Source organism: Protopterus annectens, chromosome 14.part0 (assembly GCF_019279795.1).
Source record: "Protopterus annectens isolate FY-2018-M chromosome 14.part0, PAN1.0, whole genome shotgun sequence".
Lineage (NCBI taxonomy): Eukaryota > Metazoa > Chordata > Ceratodontiformes > Protopteridae > Protopterus > Protopterus annectens.
Genome location: NC_056748.1, coordinates 385,646,560 through 385,668,828, shown reverse-complemented (window position 1 = coordinate 385,668,828; position 22,269 = coordinate 385,646,560). Strand labels below are relative to the sequence as shown.

General features: G+C 37.8%; 1 protein-coding gene across 2 annotated transcripts in view; it reads right to left on the bottom strand.

The window, feature by feature from the left end:
* The window catches only part of SORBS1 (sorbin and SH3 domain containing 1), a 4,096,285-nt gene that overhangs the window by 2,520,717 nt on the left and 1,553,299 nt on the right, over positions 1 to 22,269 (bottom strand). For both annotated transcript variants that reach the window (XM_044056121.1, XM_044056122.1), the window contains exon 5: positions 10,097 to 10,201. The gene's annotated coding sequence lies outside the window, so the exon portion shown is untranslated. The remainder of the gene's footprint in view (positions 1 to 10,096; positions 10,202 to 22,269) is intronic.

Sequence of the window (22,269 nt, the reverse complement as noted above, 5' to 3'; positions counted from 1 at the left end):
GAAATACTTGTGCACCTTGTTGCTGGTTGTGACTTGCTAATGGCAGAAGGCCTGTATACTAAAAGGCATAATAATGTGGCAAGACTGTTGCACTGGAGTTTGTGCAAACATTATGGTAGTAAAGTGGCTGAAAAACACCGGAAACATGAGCCACAAAACATTGAAAATGATGATGTCTACATTACACGTGATCATACATTACCAACAGTTCAAAAGATAGATGCTAGAAAACTGGATATAGTGGTCCATGAAAAGAAGACAAAAGTAGCACTGATCATTGAAATCACCTCTCCCAGTGACTACAGTGTCTTGTGTACAGAAAGACACAAAGTCATAAAATATCAGGATTTGCAGGCAGAAATGAGAGCAATGTGGAAGAAGGATACCCAGACAGTTCCAATAGTCGTAGGAGCAACGGGTCTTATAAAAATGAATCTACAATCATATTTAGATGTTATCAAACTCCATACGAATTGCAGGAGTCATTACTTGGCACATTGCAGGTGCTGCAAAGAGCACTTTTGGCTGACATCAAAGACTGAAACAATACTAATTTCATGAACTTTAATCGTACTTTGACTTAGGAATGGGGTACATTCCTGTCATGGTATTAGAAACCCAAAAGATTTGGAGAAATTAAAAAAGTTATCCCATTATTCAGTTGTAACAATGCACCCAGACTTCAAATACACAACAGTGGCACACTAAATAATCTAACAAAAAGGGGAGGTGTTAAGAGGCAACTTTTACTAGAAAGACAGAAATGGAATCCATTATCTCCTATTACACTGAGTGCTGTAACATAGCATCCATTTTCTTTTCTTTCTTTCATTCTTTCTAGAACTGAAAATTATGTATTCCCATAGTGAGTGAGTAGCAGTTAATATCCAGTGATGTAGCAATGCCTGTCCCAGACCTGGAATCGGGGGTGTATGCAGAGATTTACATTTTGTGCTCATACCTAATGTTGTGGCCCTCCACCACTCACCTGTCATTTTAAAAATGTACTTAACTCTCAAAATGCTACCCCAATACATATAAGACAGCGACACATTATTTTCAGCTGTTACCATTTATTCCCATAAAGAGCTGTTTTTAGAAGTGTATTCCTTTCACACAAACATTCTTTGTATACCTGTATACTAAAAATATTAGTTTGCACAGTTCTAAACTTTCTGTCCTTTTTGAGTGTTGAAGTTTTCAAGATATGCTCAGCAAAAATATACTCATTTGAGTACACTGAGTATGCCTAGCTACACCCTTGCGGAATCTACAGCTACTACATTTGATCTTATTCAAAAGGCCAAGAAGCAATCTAGATTGTAGTGTTTGGTGAAGTTGTAAATTGATAATCAAGCCTCAGCCTCACAGATCTCCAGATGCTGAGAAATTTCTGTAGAAAGCCCCAGTCTTTTGGAACTGGATAATCTTAGCTGAAATCACTCCAAAACCATAATAGCTGGCTATATGATTAAAGATAATCCACCTCTCCATTGTACCACCTAGCCTGTTAGGAGTGAAGGAAATAAATAATTAATCTCTGTGATGTTTTTAGTTCTAGAAATCCAAGCATAAAGTTGTATTCTATGCTCCATAAAATGCAACATCAACCAACTATTTTCCAAATCAGGCACTTCAGTGAAACAAAAAAAAAATGGTTCAAAAGGTTTTGTCATCTTTCAAGAAAAAAAATCAAATCTTGTGGTGGTTTAACAATTTTCCGGAGAGGTCTTAAGCTGTAAATCCATTTAAAGAAGAATGACACACTTGGAAAATAAGCTACTGCAGGTTTCCAAGGAAATAAACTGATAATGCAAACCAAGGAAGTTTGACTGAGGAGTAAAATAAATTTAAAAGACAATCTGACTCTAAGAACATCCACGTTAAAAGCAGATATGGCTATCTCACACTATTAAGAGAAAAATATCTTGCACTTTAACATATACAGCAATGTGGTGCTGAGTGCATTAGCTTCTTTAAGAACCTCAGTCACTTCTTTAGAAAACAGGTGTGTGGAGTTAAGACCTCAGATTCAAGCTATAAGATTATACTGCAGAGAGGAAGTGTGAAGCAGTATGCTTCTACGAAAGAATATGATCGTCTATAAAAAACAACTGGAACTAGAAGAAGATATTCTTTCGATGAAAGAATAAATGCAGCTGTCTTGGGCAAAAGAAAGCTAACAGAGTGAGGTAAATCTTCCTATTTGTTGCCTTTAGTCTAACTCTTTGGATAAGCAGAATTAGGAAAATTTCATAATTTAGCTTTTCTATTTTCCTGACAGAAGTTCTTTTTTTTCTTCTAAATGACTAGAGGCTGAAATTTGTGATAAGGACCAAAAAGATCCTTCTTTTGCTTCCACCACATTGTCATAAAAAAAGGATAACTTATAGACTGTTAGTCATGACCCATGTCTAGTGAGGGACATAACTGGCATTCTAGGATATTTTTGTCTCTCAACAGGTAAATTCTGACTGAATGAATTCTCACAGGTAGAACTAGTTCCTACAATTTCAAGTCATTCTGTACAACTTGTAAAAATGCATCCAGCCTTCAGTGTATAGATATCACACTGCAGTAGTATTGACTAGGACGACCTGGACAGTGCATTCAGACAATATGGATCAAAACAAGCACATATTTCGTCTCTACATGCATCTTCATCAGACAGGGAGATCAATGACCATGAACTGACTATAAGAATAGGTAAGCTCCTATCAGTACTTGATATAACTCTCAGCAAAACTTGAGTGGAGGAAGAAGGGAAAATGATCTACCAATGTTTTTGAAATGTTGACATCCACCAGATGAGTTCCTTTGCCAAGGACACAACAATTAGGATTTTTGTGTCCAGCAAATCATTCACCTGATTATACACACTCCTCAGTTAATGCTAAAATGTCATCATATGAAGCCTGTCATTTTAAAATATCACCACTGTGGTAGATGCACACCTTAGGATTCTGAGAAAATATACGGCAGTAAGCAAGTACTGGGAGGTGGCTAAATGGAACCAAATCAATCTCTTCTGAATTCTCTCTCCTGGGTTGGAAAGTGTCTTGGTAATATCAGACTCTCTCTGAAACTCTTACTTTCTGCTATGAGAAGGTGAGATTAGAGTTTTGTTTATTGATTGTTAGCCCTAAGGTGAAAATACAGGGACCACAAACCTCAAGTGCTGCATCAGGTGGCCTTCTGTCAAAGCTTGCAGCAAGCAGCTATCCAAATAAGGATAAATATGAATACTGTTCATTTCTGGTAGAAATAATCGGCTTTCAGCAAGGAATATTAGTTATAGGTGGAGACTGGAATTTGGGTTGCAACAGTGAAGATGTGTCGTGGGGGGGGGACTAGAAGGGAAAATATAACAAAGGAGTGTAGATTTTTGAAGAAGTTTATGAAAATGTTTGGAATTCAGTACTAGGAGTTTGGAGCGAATTTAGATATTGCTCACTGAGATACAAAAACTGGGCTAGGCTAGATAGATTTTATATCTCACAGGAACATGTGCATTTAATCAAAGGTCTTCAAACGCACTCAATAACTATTTCAGATCATGTGCCAATAATAACTAAAATAAAAACGCAAGGTAATGAAATAAAAATGAGAAATTTGTGTTTTCCCACCTATCAGATGAAAACAGAGGAATTCAAGGGATGGGTTTTGGAATTAATTCAGGAACTACTAGAGAAGATAGAATTTGCTTCTGAAAACATAGCTAGGGAGAGGGATACAATTAAAGTGGAGTTTAAAACTAGGGTAGAAATAGAAGAAAGGAAGATGTGGTTAAACAGTAACAAGAATTATTTAGAGGGATTGACAAATGGTATAGTATTGGAAAACAAGGGGAATCTCTCAGAACAAGAAAAGGAGCAACTGCAGAATGATAAATAGAAAATAAAGGATTACCTCAATAATATGCACAAGTTTAGAAAGACTGCTGTTAAGCAAATGTTTTTTGATAATTCTAGAGCACAAAAATGTTTAGTACAACAACTCATGCAACAGAAAGTGGAAAGGGCTGTCACCAAGCTTAGGGAGCCTATAACAAGGAAGATAACAAGAGACCCTGTATAAGTATTATAAATATTTTGGAAATTTTATGAAAGTTTGTATAAAACAGAGAAATATTGAAATCAAGAAAAGATACAAATTGAAATGTTTACAGAAGAATTAAATATGCCAAGGTTAGAGGTAGATGAGGCTCAATTACTAACAGGATAGGAAGGGGTCAGATAAAAATGGCTATGTATAACCAATTTACAGGAAAATCCCCAGGAATAGATGGCATTCCTGTGGAAGTTTGGAAGTTAGCTGGGAAAAATCTGATAAAGACTTGGAAGGTTTTGTTTAACAGTATTTTAAGAGAACTACCAGCATCCTGGAAGAAGGTGGTGGTAATGGTAATACCTAAAGAGGGTAAATATCCATTGGATCTAGCTTGATACAGGCCCATTTTATTACTAAACCATGATTATAAAGTGTTTATGTCCACAATGGTAAAAGAACAGCAAAAGTGATACCAAAATTGATAGATATGGATCAGTGTGGTTTTGTGGAGGGGAGGCAAACATTTGACAATATTAACAGAACATTGATTATCCAGAGGGAAGCAAAATGTAAGAAAATACCACTTTTATTGGTAGGTCTTGATGCAGAGAAAGCATTTGACAGAGAAGACTGGGACTTCATGAGCAGGGCAATGGAAGCATTTGCTTTCCCTGATACAATTATCAGGTTGATTAGAAGAATATATGAGGGGTCAGAGATACAAATTAAAGTGGGTGGGGTCCTCTCTGATAATTTCTGCTTGAGTAGAGGAACCAGGCAAGGTTGCCCGCTTTCCCCTTTGTTGTTTGCATTATATTTAGAACCATTGGCATAGAAAATACGGGACTTAAAAATTCAAGGATATAAATAGTATGGTAGTTAGGAAAAGCAGGCTATAGTTGCAGATTATATTATTTTATACATGACAAAACCAGAAAGGGAGATTACAGTGTTGTGGAACATTTTAAGACAGTTTCAAATCTTCTTGGGATACAGGATTAATGAAGCTAAAATAAAGGCAATAGCAGTAAAATATGTACCCACACACAAATTGGTCCAACAACATCCATAGTTATGGGGACATGATAAAATGAAGTATTTAGGAGTAGGGATTAGAAATGACTCTGTTATGGCAGCTAAGGATATGTGGGAAGAGACTAAGCAGAAGGTAATACAAAAACTGAGAAATTGGAAGTTTTGTTATATGGATACTAAGATACAAGCCATTAAAATGTTTTTAGTCCCTTTAGTCTTATACACAGGTCAGGCATATTTGTCTCATCCAGAGGAGAAACTGTGGATAGCAATTAAAGAAGAGTTGAATGATTTTATCTGGGAAGGGAAGACAGCAAGAGTCAAGTGGCATAAGCTGATTTTTTCCAATAGAGCAAGGAGTCTAGGATTACCCAATTTAAGGGGGTATTTTAGAGCAGCACAGTTAAGGCTCTTACACATAACACACGCAGAAAACTATAATTCAAAGTGGAAAAGAACGATGCTGATACAGGAAGGAAGCTTGAGATATAAGGAGAGATTGGGATTGCGGATGCAGACTCTTAAGGAGAACAAAAATCATACAGAGTATTATATTCATTATCTATGAGGGAGTATTCTAAGAACCAAACCAGCATGAGAATGGAGAAAAAAGATTTTGGCGATAAGGATGACTGTGGACAGGGATACAGATAATAGGCAAGAGGGGGCTGGAATTTATTGTAGAAAACTGGCAAAGGAACCAAGGTATTGGGAGAAAATAACTAGAAAGGGAAAGGTAATAAATGGGAAGAGGCCAAGAATTTATTTGGACTGCAGGTTAGAGATTGCCTTCCCTATCAAGGATTGATATTAGAGTATAGGCAAAGAGAAAGAAACAGGGGGCCTCCTGAATGAAAGACCAGTACTGGTAGAGTTTTTAATAGAATCTAGAACAGAAGCTGCTGTTAAAAAGGAATAATTAGGAAAGCATATAAAATATTGCATGATAATTATAAGAATCAATCAGAGGAGCTCAGAAAGGATTAGGAAGAGAGATTGGATAAGCAATTCACAAATTAACATTGGGTCCCAAGCAGACTCCAAAGAATTTTTCCTCAGGTGGATAGCAAATGTTGGAGGTGTGATTGGCAAGAAAGAGGTGGCTGGAAACATTTTTTGGGTATGTAATGAGCTGGCAGACTTTAGGGATTCCCTTCAAACTGCTCTGTTGGAGATGCTAGGTAAGCAGATTGGATTGACTGAGGAGATGCTTTTTTTGAGTTACGATACAGAATTGGAATTGCCTAGACATAGTAAAGCCTTGCTGAGTCTAGTTATGGTAGCTGACAAAAAAGCAATTACTAGAAAATGGAAACCAAAGTCTAAACCAACTTTAGTAGAAGTAGTGAATATAGTAATAGAGATAAAACAACCGGAATTGGGATCTTTAGAAAAGGGAGGGAGCAAACTACATAGGAAAAAAATGGGAATTTTGGGAACAATATATTCAGAGCAGGAACAAAGTTTAAGAGGCAGGATTTGAATGAGCCATATAATGCTTAACTGACAATGACTGAATGGATAGATTATAAGTGCTGCATAATGATTGCAACTACAGTTGTTTTAATGGTGTCTGTGATGTATACTGTTTGCAACTAAAATGGTGTCGTTTATTTTTCATTTATATAAATGTAAGATTGCCTGTGTCATATGTAAAAATTTTCATAAAGATGTTTGTTGGCAATAAAAATGTATGAATACTGTTCAACTTGAGAGTTGGTTATGTTAGTAAAAAGCACATTATAATACTGACAGGTCAATGGTTATGCAGAAGAGAGAAGAACTACAAACTGAAAAAGAAAGCAGCCTTGTTTAAAACCTGACAAATTTCCTGTGGCATTTGTATATAAAACATGCCAATAAGCATCCTAGAAGTTTAAAGCAAACATTAAGGCTTACTTATTGAGCAGGGGAATCAGTGTTTAGAAAATCAATATTTTGAAGTTTCTCATTATGAGATGCTTCCCGAAATGAGAAAGGTTCACCATGGTTTCTACCAGCCTTTCTTTTACAGTAAAAAGCACAATCTGAAGTAAAAATGTCAGTTTGAAAGGTGGAGGAATTCTCTGTCTTGCTTTTTTTCCTTAACTCCTTTTCAAAAGTGACCATGCCCTGGAAGGAGGGACAATGGGCAACTTTAGAATATGTTGTAGATCTGGTTTAGGCAACAATTTTATTTTGTATCACTGTCAGATCTCCTTCCAGTCAAAAATCTTTGGAAATGCCTTCGTGGTTTTTGAAGAATCTTGCAGTTTTTCTTGCGGCTGATGAGTGAGAGAAGGGAAGAGTGCCAAGGGAATAGAGGAATCAAAACAGTCATATACTGGAATTGTCATTGTTTGAATGGGATGGGTGTGAGATGAGCTTGTAAAGTTTCTAGGACCTTCCTTGTCTTCTTGATAAGGATTACCTATATGATAGGGTTTTGCAGTACAAAATATGTCATAAAAAGTTCTTTAAACAAAGCCTTCTACTAAATTTTACACTGGTAGTTTCCTATCACCACCCATTAACTTGTGGGATTTTCAATACCACCATAAAATATAAAATATGTCCTCAACATCTGGGTGGTGTGGAATGTCACACATATTGGATTCCAGAGCATTGTCTGAAAAATGAACTTAAAAAACATGCTAAATAAATGTAAATATTTTGTAAATAATAAAAGCTATTAAAACTGTATAAATAGCCATGTTGTCAGTCAGAAGTATTTTTTACAATGGCAATTGAGCATTACCAGTCTTTTTCATAAACAGTGTAACATATTATAATGCACAAAAACTCCAAATTATATTTTTTTCTAAACTTTCACAAAAACATTCATATCTTAAAAACTATACAACCTACATATATATTGTTAGAATATTTTTGTTAACCAGACATAAGCTTTCACATGACAACAAGAAATTCCCTTATACATACGTTTGAGATATTTACAGAAATATGAAAACATATGTTTAATTGTACAATTAACAATACAAACAATACTGAATATCTCTCAAGATATTTAACTTATAGTGCAAACATCAAAGACAATTTTCTTTAACAACAGCTAAGGTTTCAACTAATGTCATGCAACAGTTTGTAAGTCACTTGTTTTTTTTTTTTTTTTTTTGAAGTATTAAGTGCATATGGAAATACTGATTATTTTCTCAATTACAAACAGCCAGCAATATTTCCAGTACAGTGTGATATAAATTAACATTTTTAGTGAATTAATCTGTCTTCCACATTGATGATTCACACTGTACACCTCAATAAAATGTAGGGCTCTCAGTTATGAAAATATGAACATAAATATGAATACATGACAAACATTAATTTCTTTACTGCAGGTCACCCTAGACTAACAATCTTAGTGTCACTGTGTTAATTATTCCTTGCTGTTTCCAGTACTGCCTATTATTAGCTGGTAAGTCACTTGCTGAAAGAAGTCAGCCCCACAAAAGTTCCAGACACCATAGGGTGGTATGGGTATGAACTGGAAGCATACTGAAAAGGATCGAGTGAGTTAGTATTTCCTTTATTTTCCATATCATGAATCAAAGAATTAGCCTCATTCCTTAAAGGAACACTTGACAAAATATGAACATTTCTAATCTTGGCAAATGCACTATTATTATAAGGTGTCCTTAATTTATGTCTGTCTCCTAGACAAGACAATTGGGACTGTAAACTAGAAAGAATAACAGATGGCATTTTCTGTTTTTTTTTTATTTGACCACTGGAGTAATGTACTGATACAAAAGGATGAACTTGCCCAGGTAATGAACATGATTGTCTGGTACAATAAATACAAATACCTTTTTAATACATAGGAATATACCATTTGTGTGCATTATGGAGATATTTAAATACTCTATTTAGCAAACTAGTTACTCTGTTTATATATAATTTCTTCAACAAACAGATCATTCAACCTAGAAGCAACATACTGAACAATGTCACTCAAATAAATGGCCATCATAAATAAAGTTTTCAAGGCACTAACAGCCATAAAACAAGAATTATTTTTTTCTCAATGAATAAAAATGCTAGCTCCTTATTCTGGGGCAGCGTAACATCCCCAGCATTAGCTAGAGATAAATCCAGTAAGTCTGTGCCAGGAGATAGGAATCTAAGCCAGTGTCCATCCAATAAAACTTCTCTTTTTAAAACCCCAAAGAACTGTTCTGAGTTGCTAAAACTAATTTTTAAAACGATGTTATTTTTATAAAAGATGAACAACAGAAAATAAAATTGGGATACTGAAACAACTTTCTTCAGGTAAATGCATATAGCCCCATTTAAAATGTTCAGATGTTGACTTTATAATTACATCAAAAGCCATACATCCTGGAGGAACATTTTTATCTTTTACCTCAATCTGCCTCTCAGATTCACCTGCACATTATTGAATTCATTTTACTAAACAGCTCTGCAAACATTGCATATCTAGAACTCACAAGATCTAATGTATTTCTAGTAAAAGTAAGTACATCTGTTACAAATTCTGAGTTGACTGCCCTCGATCTCAGGCAGGGGAAATGGTAGAATTATAGCTATTAATGAAATGCTAAAATAATTTGCTTGCTGCTTTTTAAGACAATTTTGGGAGAGTACACACCTGTTGATTGTTTTTAGAATACACTTTTAATTTTCTTTATCTAGGAGGTTTTAAAATCATAGAATGACTTCTGTGATGTCTGCCAAACAGCAGGAAACAAAGTCAAGGGCCTAGAGAAACTATCACTACTCCTTGGCTTGCAAATATATATATGTTCATAGTATTCCCTTTATTCTCCAAATCATTAATCGAATAATTTGTCTCTTCACCTAAAAATAAAACATTCATACCTGTCTCCTACGCAAGACACCTGGGACTGTGAACATGAAAGAATATCAAGTGACATTTTCTTTACATTACTTTTTTATATAAAACCTATTTGCAACACAATTAATCAAAATAATCATTAAGTAAAGTTCTACTTATTTACTGCTAGGTAATGTACACTTGCATTAAAACACTTACCAAGAAAAGGAAAACACTCTGTACTCCAGCTGAGATGTTTTGTTTTAGCTTGAAAAAGTACTTCTATTCTTCCATATTCAGCCAGTATCATATGTAGAGATTTACCTGAAAGACAGAAAAATTGAGGACATGCTATGTGATTGTCACATGATGGACCTGCGGCATATGCTTTTTGGTCTATGGAAGAGTTTAGTTTTGGGCTTCTTGGAGAAGTAATCTGTGAACTTTGTTGCAAGAATGAATGCAAAGAACTATTTTATCTTGCAAATAAAGTGACATGTAAGCTTTATCCATGAAATACAGTATGCATTTTAAACAAGGTGCTAGGTTCATAAGGTACCTCCCAAATATCAGTCTTCACGTCATGAGCATTTATGGTTTCTGGTACACTGTTCTAACATGCACAGTTTAAATCTCTGTGCAACCTCTGTCAAAAATTCAAAAATAAGGATTAGTAAACACATTAATTTAGAATGTTATAAAAATACACACTCTTATACATACACACACACACACACACACACACACACACACACACACACACACACACACACACACACACACACACACACCTTGAATAGGATAAGACAAATTTTATATCTGTGCCTTCAGGCATGCTGTAATTATTAGTTATCCTGCAATTAATCTATACGGCCCTTGAACAAGTAATCAGTAATCTCAGTATCTTGTCATATCAAATTAGCAGCCTTGTAGCAAACCAGCCATATCACACACGATTATCTTATTTGTAAATCTTGAACCTTTTATTTGGATGATAATGGATTCCTTAGCATTCAGACTTTAACATCTAAAATATTCCTAAATCACTACAGGATAAACAACAGATCAGTGTTTTGCACTGACTTTATGTCACAGACTTAAGTAGATAATTAGCATGAAATGGTGAGAGGTAATAATGGTAATTGTCGTCAGAACAAAATATCTATCATTAGAACTAAAACGTGTCTCTTTTGACTTTGGCTCAGTTTAGCATCTGTAATTATATCCATTAATATAAATACACTTGTGTCATCCTATCACAATTCTTACTTTGTCAGAAAAAATAACATTTAATTTGCTAAAGTAATAGATATGTCAATGAACATATATCTTTTTTTAATTTGTAATGAAAACTAATTATACTTACAGACATTTCATTCAGTCACTGACTGATTATTTTTAGTTACACTTTTCAAAATGTCCAAACATCATAAAGAACCAGCATATAATATTAAATACACAGTAAATGCTGATTTTTTTTAGTAATTAATAAACTACATTTAAATAATAATAATATGAACGCAGCAATCTTTGCATGATAAAAATAATCCAGAAACACTGCATTTGGTGAAAGACATGGATTGTTCATCCTGATTTGTCTATTTTTCCTATCTATTTTACTGATTTTTTTTTTTATATTAATAATTTGTTCAACAGTTAAACCAGCAGGCACATGCCTCTTTTTAGGGACGAGCCACACAACAAGCAAAAGAAAGCTAAGAAATTAAGCTCATCAGAACTTATAAATCATCATCATTCTTGAATTTCATTACCATTTTGACCTTAGTGTCTTCTTCAGAAAGCTGTTCCACTCATTCACTACCCTTTTGTGGAAAGTAATTTCCTTATATCTCCCCTTTTGGCCATCTTGTAGCTTCAGAGCATATCTTCTTACCCTCATTTTTTAAAGCTAATATACACTTATATTTGTAGGTCTTCTTGTGGTTTATAAATATTTTTTCTCATGGCCTCCCTGTATTTTCTATATTAAAGACAGTACATATTATGCTTTACTACCCTGTCTTTATAGGGCATCTTGTATAAACCATGTAATGCTTTTGTTGTCTTTTCTGAACCTGCCTGGAGTATGTAGAGTGCAAACTAATGAGTCAGTATTACGGTGTTTATAAATGTAGCCTGTATGGGCAACTGGGTCTCCTGAGATAAACTTGCAATACGATGCATTATACACTTTTTAGATGGAAAGGCATATATACAAAAATTGCATAAAATCTGAAAAAAAATGAAGCTACATACGTACCATAATGCTGGATCCTTTTCATCCTAGTCTGTCTATTATGACTACTGGGACAGAATCCTAAGCTACTTTCTTCTGAGATGTTATTATGATAGGATGTCTTTCAGAAATTCAGCTCCCAAGGAAACTCTGGATCTGGTTATCACATCTGATTTATAGTATTTAGCAAAGGTATGCAATGTAGAAGATGTTGCCAATGCACAACTATCTTCCACCAAAGAATTCCTAAAGACAGTCATGCAGTTGACTGAGGTTTTGGTTTAGTAGGAAGAGGCCTGTTATTGTGAGAGTAAACAAAAATAATCCAATTGGGCAACCAGCTGGGTAGCATCTGCTTGGATATTTTTTCCCATCTTGTTTTGAGTGAAGAAAATGAACAATTGGCAATCTTCTATAAAGATCTTGGCTCTGTGAAAATAAAATCTAAGTTGACTAGGGACATCCAGTGTGTTCTGGAAATATTACTTTTCATTATAATGATTGGAAACGAATCTTACTGGTAGATGAATCAGTTGCTTCAAGTTAGAATCAGAAACTTCCTTTGGAATGAAAGAAGGGTTTGTTCTTAAGGTGACCTTGTGCTTATGGAATATAAAGTAAAGTGCAGTGGAAGACAAAGCATGACTTTCAAACATTCTTCTGGCAGAGGTAATGGCGACCAAGAACAAAGACAAAGACAAATGTAAGGTCCTGTGGTGGAGAAAGGTCCTTTACAGGGGGACACAATAGCAATAATCCCTTCTAGAAGGCTTTGCCTAGCTTTTGTAAGGACAATGAGTAACTTTGTATACCATGATAACTGGAGTTGCCTGCCAACTGCATCTTTAAGGTAGAATAGCTGGAGCCTACCTTGTTAAGGGGTGAAAGGGAAATGTAATACACTGGACATGGAAGCCAGAGAAGTGTTAAAGTCTTGACTAATAGCACAAATGGAAAAGCATTTCCATTTACTTTTATAAATCTTATGAACAGATTATTTCTGGGATGGTTTGGGATAAGGATGTGACCTTGGTCATTGTGTGAATTGGAGATACCATGCAGTTAGCTTGAGACTGTGAAGGTCAGGGTAAGGCTAACTTGAGGGGTGATAGTGAGGACTTTTTTTCAGGTCTAGATGTCAGGAGGTTTCTTCAAGTGAGACCTGAGCAGAAGGGACCAGATTTGCCTGGAACAAAGAGCAGCAATAAAAATTACAGTTGATTTGCTTGTTCCATATTGAAATGTTGGCACTCAAAATGCTGACAAGCTGAAAAAAAATACCAAAATCCAAGGCAAAGAACAAATCTTGAAGATTGCTCTTCTCCTTATATATATATATCAACTCCAAGATCACTATACCTCAGAGAAAAGGGAATATCCTTGGAAATGGCCATCACAGACAATATATGTGAGTCCATTTTTTGGCCATTCAGTCTATTTGTTTTGAGACTTGCTGTAGCAGTTCTTGACATTTCAAATGGTTACCTGATTTGGATGAGTCTGTTTTCTGAAGAAAACAGAATGATGGGAAGGCATAAAGAAGACTGGGGAGTCATAGACAGCCCAGAGTATCCCACAGTTACTGCATCTGTGGGGATATTAGGGAAAAATAACTACTGTATTTTGTATTGGAGAGGGAAGCAAATAGATCACAGCAAATTTGCTGAGCCACTTTTTGTTGAGGGGCTCTCATGAGGCATTAGGATAGAACTGCTGAGCTTGTCTGCTAGCTGGCTGTCTCGCCATTGATTGTGCATTGCAGTTAGAAAGCAATGGAAATCTGTAGCCCATTGCCATAGCCTCATAATCTCTCTGGAAAAGGGGTAGGATTTGTTTCCTCGTTGTTTACTGATGTACAAAACTACAGACGTCTGTCTGAATAGAAATAACTCCTGAAGGAAGGATGGAAGTCCGGGAATTCCTCCAATGCTAGCAGGACCTCCCTCATCTCCAGGACACTGAAGTGAAAATTATTCTCTTTTTGGTCCATACTGCTTGGACCATTTTCCCCTTGAAATGCCTCTTTACCCCAGAGAACAGGTATCAGTGGTCACTACTAACTTCTGGAGGAGATATTGCAAATCATCTTCCTTGGATAATCTATGGGGAAATTATCCACCATACAGAATGAGCTCTGCATATATGAGTTAAGTGAATCAGCACTAATGGGAGATGTGTCAATGGGGAGCAGTGTGCTGAGAATATCCATTGCAGAATCCTCATGTAGAAGCAAGCATTGAAAACCATTACAATACATTACAATAGTTGCTGCCATGAGTTCTAGTGCTTTTAGAACCAAGTATGCTGGGGGTGGGGGGGGGGGTGACTTTTTGTAGGAGAATATGCAGAGTTTTGTTTGAGCATGAGTACTCTTTCTGGAGCTAGACCCAGGGAGCATTTTCTTGTATCTAGATGGCAGCCAATGAATTTGGTCTTTTGTGTAGGGTGGTGACATGCTTTTTCATTACTGACAGATATACCTAAAAATAGGGAGTGCTATAAAAAGTAATCTTTAGCTGATTGTAAGGACTGTATGCTGTTGCTATGAGGAGCCAATCATTAAGTTATGGGACAATATGTATTCCCCTGAATCTTAGATAAGCTTCAACTACTTGGTGAACACCCAGGGGACTGTGATAAGACTGAAAGGTAAGGCTCTGAACTGGTAATGACTTCTTCCCAGGTGGACATGCAAGAACCATCTGGATTCCTTTACAATCTTTATGAGGAATTAGGCATCCTAAAGGTCTATCAAGCTCATCCAGTCATTTGACTTGAGACATGGCAGAATTGCTTTTACAATGACCATTCTGAATGGGGTATTTTTGACATACAGATTTAGGCCACTGAGATCCAGAGCTGGTCTGAGGTTCTTGTTCTTCCTTGGAACTAAAAATAATCTGAAATAATTTCTTGACCGTATCTGGTCTGGTGAAACCAATTGGATGGCTGTTTTTGAAGGAGTATAGCAATCTCATTTTGGCCCACTTTGCCTTGTCAGGGTAGTAAATTTAGAACTGGTGGGAGCTGTTGGGAAGGGGTTCATGAAAAGGGAATGATATACCCAGTGGATATTCTATTTCTCTCCCATTTGTCTTGTGTGATGGCCATTCATCTGACTGGAAATATAGATACTTACTGACTACTCCAAAAAGTGGACAGTTGGTCAAGCTTTCGGGGACACTGAGTCTGCTTTCTGAAAAAATAACCCCTGAAACCCTGGTATTGTGACTCCCATAACCATGTGGTTCTTCATCATCATCAGTCCCCTTTTTCCCATTTTTGTACATGGGGTTGGGTTGTTGTGTCAACTATCACCATCTGTCTCAATCCAATGCTACTCTCCTTCCTTCTTTGACAGTCATGCCTTATTGTCACAGGTCTTCTCTTACACAATCCATAAATCTCTATGCTGGATGCACTTATTTCCTCTTGCCTTCTTCCCATCTGTCCCAAATCTTCTTTACCAAATTGTCTTCTGTTTTTCTGCACATTTGCCCAAAGCACCATAATCTGTTCTCTTCGACCTTCTCTGCAACTGGAGCTACTTTGGATTCTATTCTGATGTCCTCATTCCTTCATCTGCCCCACAGTGTGCATGCTGCCACCTATATCAGGCACTTTATCTCCCTCACCTCTATCTTCCTCAACTGCTCTGCCTTTACTGTCCAGGTTTCTGTACCATACAGTAGTACTGGACACACCACTGTTTTGTACACTTTACATTTCAGTTTCTTTGGCATACATCTGTCATGCACTACCCCTGATGCACTCTGCTAGTTGGGTGCAGTCCTTCTGATTCTAGCTTTGACATTCTCATTCAGAGTTCTCTTCTCCTCAACCAGTCCTCACCGATACCTGAAGCTGTTAACCTGTTCCACTGTTTTCCTTTCTATCTCAGTTGTCAGCTTCTTCTGATTCCCCCATTTGCTACCATTACAAGTGTCTTATCTGTGTTAAGTTTCATCCTATGTGTCTTCAGTTTTGCATTCCATTCCCATATTTTTTTGCTGAGGTTCTTGCTCACTGTCTGTCTGTAATGCCACATCATCTACATACAGGAACTTTGTTGATCTCTCTACTCCAACCTGCTTGTTGATGTAGTCCATTACTAGTAAGAGCAGCAGTGGGCTCAGACCTGAACCCTGATGCAAACCCACTCCCACTGGGAGTCCCTCTGAGACCAAACACTATTTGTACATGAGTCATTGGGTCCTTGTACATAGCCTGGACTAATTCTAGCAATATTTCTGGGACTTTGAATCACCACAGGACTGCCCAAATCAGCTTTCTTGGGACCTTATTATATGCTTTTTTATAGGATAATAGGTGATTACTAGGCTATTGACCCAGAGGTCATTTCAGGCCTAGCCATTTCATCCCAATGTAATGCCCTAGAACTGTTAGTAATAATGCTCAAGATTGCATTTAGTAATAACTGTCCATGACCAGGAGGGTTGTGGACACTATTCTCAGTAAGAATTTATGGTGTCCCATGCACTCGTCCAGGTTCCTTTTGAACAGTGTCATAGAGGTGCTCTGTTTCACATGAATAGATAGCCTATTCCAAAGACACAGCAGTCACTGGGAGATAAATCTGTCCCTCAGTCATGTTCTATTTAAATCGTAGGCCATATTTAAGTCCCTGGAATGGGAGGCCCTAGTCCCGTTTGATTTGCAGATATGCAGCAAACTCATTAGGTTTGGGTCTGAGATTGCTCTGTAAGCCAGGCATAAGTCTCCCCTAAGAAGTCTATATGCTACAGAGTAAAGTGACAGGGACTTTAGTCAGTCTGTGTACAGCACATGCTGGAATACCTTTATCTTCTTTGTAAGAAACCTCTGAGGTCTCCCCAGTTGCTGCAGGTGCTCTGTACAGTACATGCTGAATGGGGCATTATATTCAATTATGGGATAGATTAGTGCGCATATAGAAGGGTTATAACCTCTTTTGCTCTTGAGGTGATGTCTTTACTAATCAAGTGTGCTACATTGAAAGCCTTCCTTACTACAGTAGACACACAGTGGTCGAAGTTAAAGTATTGGTTAATTTGTGATCCCAAGTCCCTTACCACTTTGTGGGTACTTAGGGTATTGTTGTTGATTTCATATTGTGAAGGGTCATTGTTTGTGCCAAATGGAATGATGATGCATTATTCAGCAATCAGTTTGAGACCATGACTAAAACACCAGTCATAGGTCTGTGTATGACCCTCCTGGAGTATACTGACATTAACTGGGGATTCAATAATTGCACCCAGTTTGCAATCATCTGCAAACTTGGTTAGCCATAACCTCTTAGTTTTGACCTGAACTTCTGAGAAGTATATACCAAACAATAGGGGGCCCAGCACTGATCCCTGTGTCACCCCGCTGATAACAGGCCTGTTGGTTGATGTGGAGTTGCCCACTTTACTAGTGTGTGTCCTGTTTGTGAGTGAGTTAGCAACCCATCTTACAACAAAGGTGTTTACATTCAGTTTGCTAAGTGTATCGGCAATGTCTGAGTGTGGGATTGTGTCAAAAGTCTTTGTCAAGTTGAGGTATGCTATGTGCATAGATATGCCCCCATCAATGGCCCTGGTTACATTTTCAAAAAAAATCTACAAGATTTAACAGGCAGGATCTGCCTTTGATGAAGCCGAATTGGGTAGGATCCAGGGTTTGGAGGTTGCCTATGTCTTTATTTATGATGTCCATAATATGTTCCATGGCCTTATAGATGAGGCTAGTAAAGATTATGGGTCTGTACATCCCTGGGTCTGTTGCTAGGCCATCTTTGTGGAGGGGAATAACTGTTGCTGTTCTCCATTCCACAGGAACAAATCCTATCGTTAGACTATGATTTAAGATTAAAAAGAATACTTAATGGTGATGCTAGTTCATGTTTTAGCCTGTTTAGAAGACAGCTTGGGATGTATTTAGATTGGCCCCATAGAGGCTGTGTTTTTTGCCTTGAACAAGGCCTTGATGACTTGTTCTTCAGATATGTAGGGTGGGGGGGGAGTTTGGAGGAAGGTTTATGATAGATTTTGAGGGGATGGGGGGGGGGTAAAGTTTTCACCAAACCTATCTGCTAGCAGGTTTACTATCTCTGTGGGGCCAGTGTGTGTGATACCATTGGTCACTAGTTCTGCACATGCTTGGGTCCTACCTTTTAGGCTATGTACATAGCTGTAAAAGGTCTTATGGTTATCCTTTGTTGTGCTAGGTAAGTTTTTTTCAAAGAGGCCCTTAGAGGATTTGATAGCACATCTTATTTGCCTGTTGAGGCTGAAGACGATGCTTTTCCATTGTTCGGATCTCGCCTTTGTTTTCAAGGACAGCAACTTTTTGCATTTATTGTAAAGTTTGTTGATCCTGGATGTCCACCATGGTGGCTTGTTTTTACTTGGGGGCCTAGCTTTGATTCTTTCTGGTACAGCTGAATCTATACACTTATGGAAGTGATTGTACAGGGCTTTAGTGTAAGTTTCAGTGTAGTTACCACTTCCAGCTGGGGGTGAGGCTAGAAATGCATTTATATCTTCATCTAGCAGGGTATAGTTTGTCTTGGTGAAGTTTTTTAGTCTGATTTCACCGTTTGTGAGTTCTGGTGTTAGTTTCAGCTTGAATGTGACTGATTTGTGGTCAGATTTAACTAATGAGGGTCCGACAGTTGCAGTAGTGCATCCATTTGACATGTTAATGAGGATCAGATCTAGTATGTCTGTTCCTCTTGTCAGGGTATGAATAATTTGTTCAAGGGAATTTGAGGAACCAAAGTTAAGGAACTTTGTGCTAGTGGGTTTGGGCTAGTGTAGCTTTCCCAGTTGAAGGTGGGATAATTGAGGGTCTATATCATATAATAAAAAAAACTATTTGTCGAACACTTATTAGTCAAACACTAATAAGTGAACCACAAAACATTGAACTTCTGTTTAAGTGAAAAGTTTCACTGGGGAAAACAACCAATCGGCCATCATTGGGGATTTGTCCTTTTCCCCACTGTAGTGTGATCTTGGAGTTGGTATATTTAGTTGGGGGTGTGGGGGACATAGCCTCCCACTAGAATGGGTTTAATTTGGTGATGTTTTTGTGTAGTTTGCTCTGTTGGCCAACTGATTTTTAACCCAGTGAAAATTTTCACTTAAACGCGTTTAATATTTAGAGATTTCACTTATTAGTGTTTGACTAATAAGCGTTCGACAAATAGTTTTTTGATTACATGATATAGTCCTGATAATTGAAATCCCCATAACCAGAGTGTCCAGTAATATTTGGATTGTCTCCAGTTTGGTCAAGTAGGCTTTGTGCGCGTCATGACCCATGGAGGGGGATCTATTATTGGTTATGACTTGAATGGGGTTCTTACCCACCGTAACCTGAACTTTGAGTAACTCAATTGAGTTGTTCAGTCTTACTACATGACAAGTGAATTTATCTCTAATATAGATAGAAACACCACCTCCTTTGGTTCTTACACATTTGCAGTCTGAAGGTGTGCAAGGCATTGTAGCCTTGCATGGCTGGGGTACTCTTTGAGGCCTTGAACCAGGTTTCTGTGGCTGCACAAACAGCTACATCTTCCAGTGATAGAAGTGCTTCCAGGGTGTGCAGTTTTTGGTTTAAGTTCCTAGCATTTAGCAGTATGACTCTTATTTTGCTATGCTTGGCAAATTTCATGTTGGTAAGTTTGTTTTCGAGACTTTGCCCAAAAAGGCACTATAGGGGAGGCAAGAGGCTTTGACAGCAGCCGAAAACCTAGAGGTGCCAGGTGCAAACTGTCTCTGTGAAAGCAGTGAGGTTTGTCGACTATGGCTTCTCAGGCTGACAGGAACTGGATCCCCTTTGAGTGACATCAAAAAATAAGCTGGTTATTGAAATCAATCATTTTTTTAATACTGTGGCATCATTCTAAGTGAGGGTAGTATGCTGCGCAAGGCTAGGGACATACCTGCCTGGGACATGTACTCAGAGGCCTCAATCACGTTCATAGTTTCATAGGTGTGTACTAGGCTAATGGCCCTAGGGAATTTACAAGCCTAGCCCATAGAAATGCTCTGACATTGTGCCACCCGTCGTTAGTTCCCAGTGCCTCTATCATGTACAGCCACTGCGGTGATCTGCAGGGTGAATTTTCTACTTCCCATCCACTCATCAAGATTTCACTTGAAGATGGCTAGTGAGGTGCTCTGCTTGACATGTATGGGAAGTCTATTCCAGAGCATGGGTAGTCTCTGGGTTATGAACCTGTCCCTCCAGCATGTTCTGTTGATTGTGGTAATGAGGTTGAGGACTTTGGAGTGTGTGGTGTGGAGGGATTGGATTTCTTCAGATGTAGCATTTCTAACAGAGCTGGTCAGACATGGCTTTGTAAGTCAAGCAGAGATCGCTTCTTAGGAGATGATATGAGACAGATAATAGCTGGAGTTTTTTGAGTCTGTCCGTGTAGGACATTTGTTTAAGACCTAGGATCCTCTTTGTGAGGTACTTTTGTGGCCTCTCCAGCTGCTGCAGGTGTCTAGTGAGGTACATACCAAATGGGGCATTATACTCTATGACTGGTCTATTGAGGGACGAGTAGAGAGAAATGATGACCTCTTTCTTCCTGGATGCAAAACCCTTGGTAATGAGATGTGCCATGTAGAAGGACTTTCTGACCATAGTGGCAATGTGGTGGTCGAAGGAGAGGTTGCTGTCAACCTGTGTCCCCAGATCTCTTATAATGCCTTTAGTGTTCAGTGGGCTCCCATCAATGTGGTAATTAGTGGGAACTGAGTTTTTCCCATTAAACTTGAAAAAAAATGAAAAAGGTTAAAAAGGACCAACGAAGATGCTTATTCCAAGACCTAGACCAACCACCCTTCACCAGACAGGTTCCAATAAGCACAATCCTTTTACCAGAGTGCATAAAGGCCCCTTCCAATCTATTATGGACTGGAAAACATGCATAAAACAAACAGCCACTACAAACAGACTCAGATGCAGCAAACCTATACCTGAACTATGCTACAGCTTCTAGCTACCCTTCTTTCAGCAGGAACCAACAGAAAATGTTTAACACAGCAGAAAACTAGCAGTGAGATACTAAAAAAAACATTTAGAACAGCAGAAAATCAGCAAGGAGACTCTAAAGAATGTAAACAGCTAACAAATCAGTTATTATAACACTGCTTGACAGGAAAACCAGAAAAAGCAGAACAGATTGCTTTGCAACAATGAAAAACACCAGCAAATACTTAACAGACAGTGAAAAAAGCAAAAAGAGCTTAGTACACAGTGAAAAGAGCAATGGAGTTTGATTTAACAGATACAGAACGGCAGACGATTGCAGTACAACGGTGTAGATCAGTACACAGTATATAAATACAGTATTAAAGTTGGCATCAGGTAATACAAAAGTGCATAAATAGTATAAATAAGCAAAAAATAAGCGATGTATGGTTTCTGAAAGCTCAGAAGCCTCTAGTCATATGGTATCTCAGCTCAGAGTTGTGGCTGGTAGCCCACCTCGGTTCAGCTCGGTACAAACAAGCCTAGTAATGCCCAGTTTGACCCTTTTTCTCGACTCTAGCTTCTTCTCAACTATATGTCTCATTGCAAACATCAAGTTGGTTGTGCTGCATGTGAATCCAAACTGCTCATCTTCCATCTTATCTTCTACTACTCTGCATATTTATCAATCACCCTGTCCAGGAATTTCATACAGTGTGACAGGAGTTGGATACCTCTGTATTGCTCAGAGTTGTGGCTGTCCCCTTTTTTTTTTGAACAATGGCACTAGTATACTTATTTTTCTTTCCATACTTCTATGATTACCCTCAGGAGCCATTTCTCCTCTATCTCACCTAACATCTTGATCATATCTGCTGTGACATCCCCTGAGACTACTGCTTTCCCTGACCTCATTTTCCTTTTTGCTGTTCTTACTTCTTCTGAAGTGGACTCTTCCTCTTTTTCCATCGTAGTCTGCATCTGGGGCAATACAGCTTATGTGGGGTTTTCTTCATTTGGAAGCTGCTGAAAGTACTCCTTCCATCTACCTTTGATTTCCTTTCAGCTGGTTAGGAGGTTGTCTCTGGCATCCTTAATGAAGGGTGTCCGACTGTCTTCATTATTTTTTCTGTCTGTCTTACAACTTGATAGAGTTTTTTGTGCCATCTGCCAAATCACT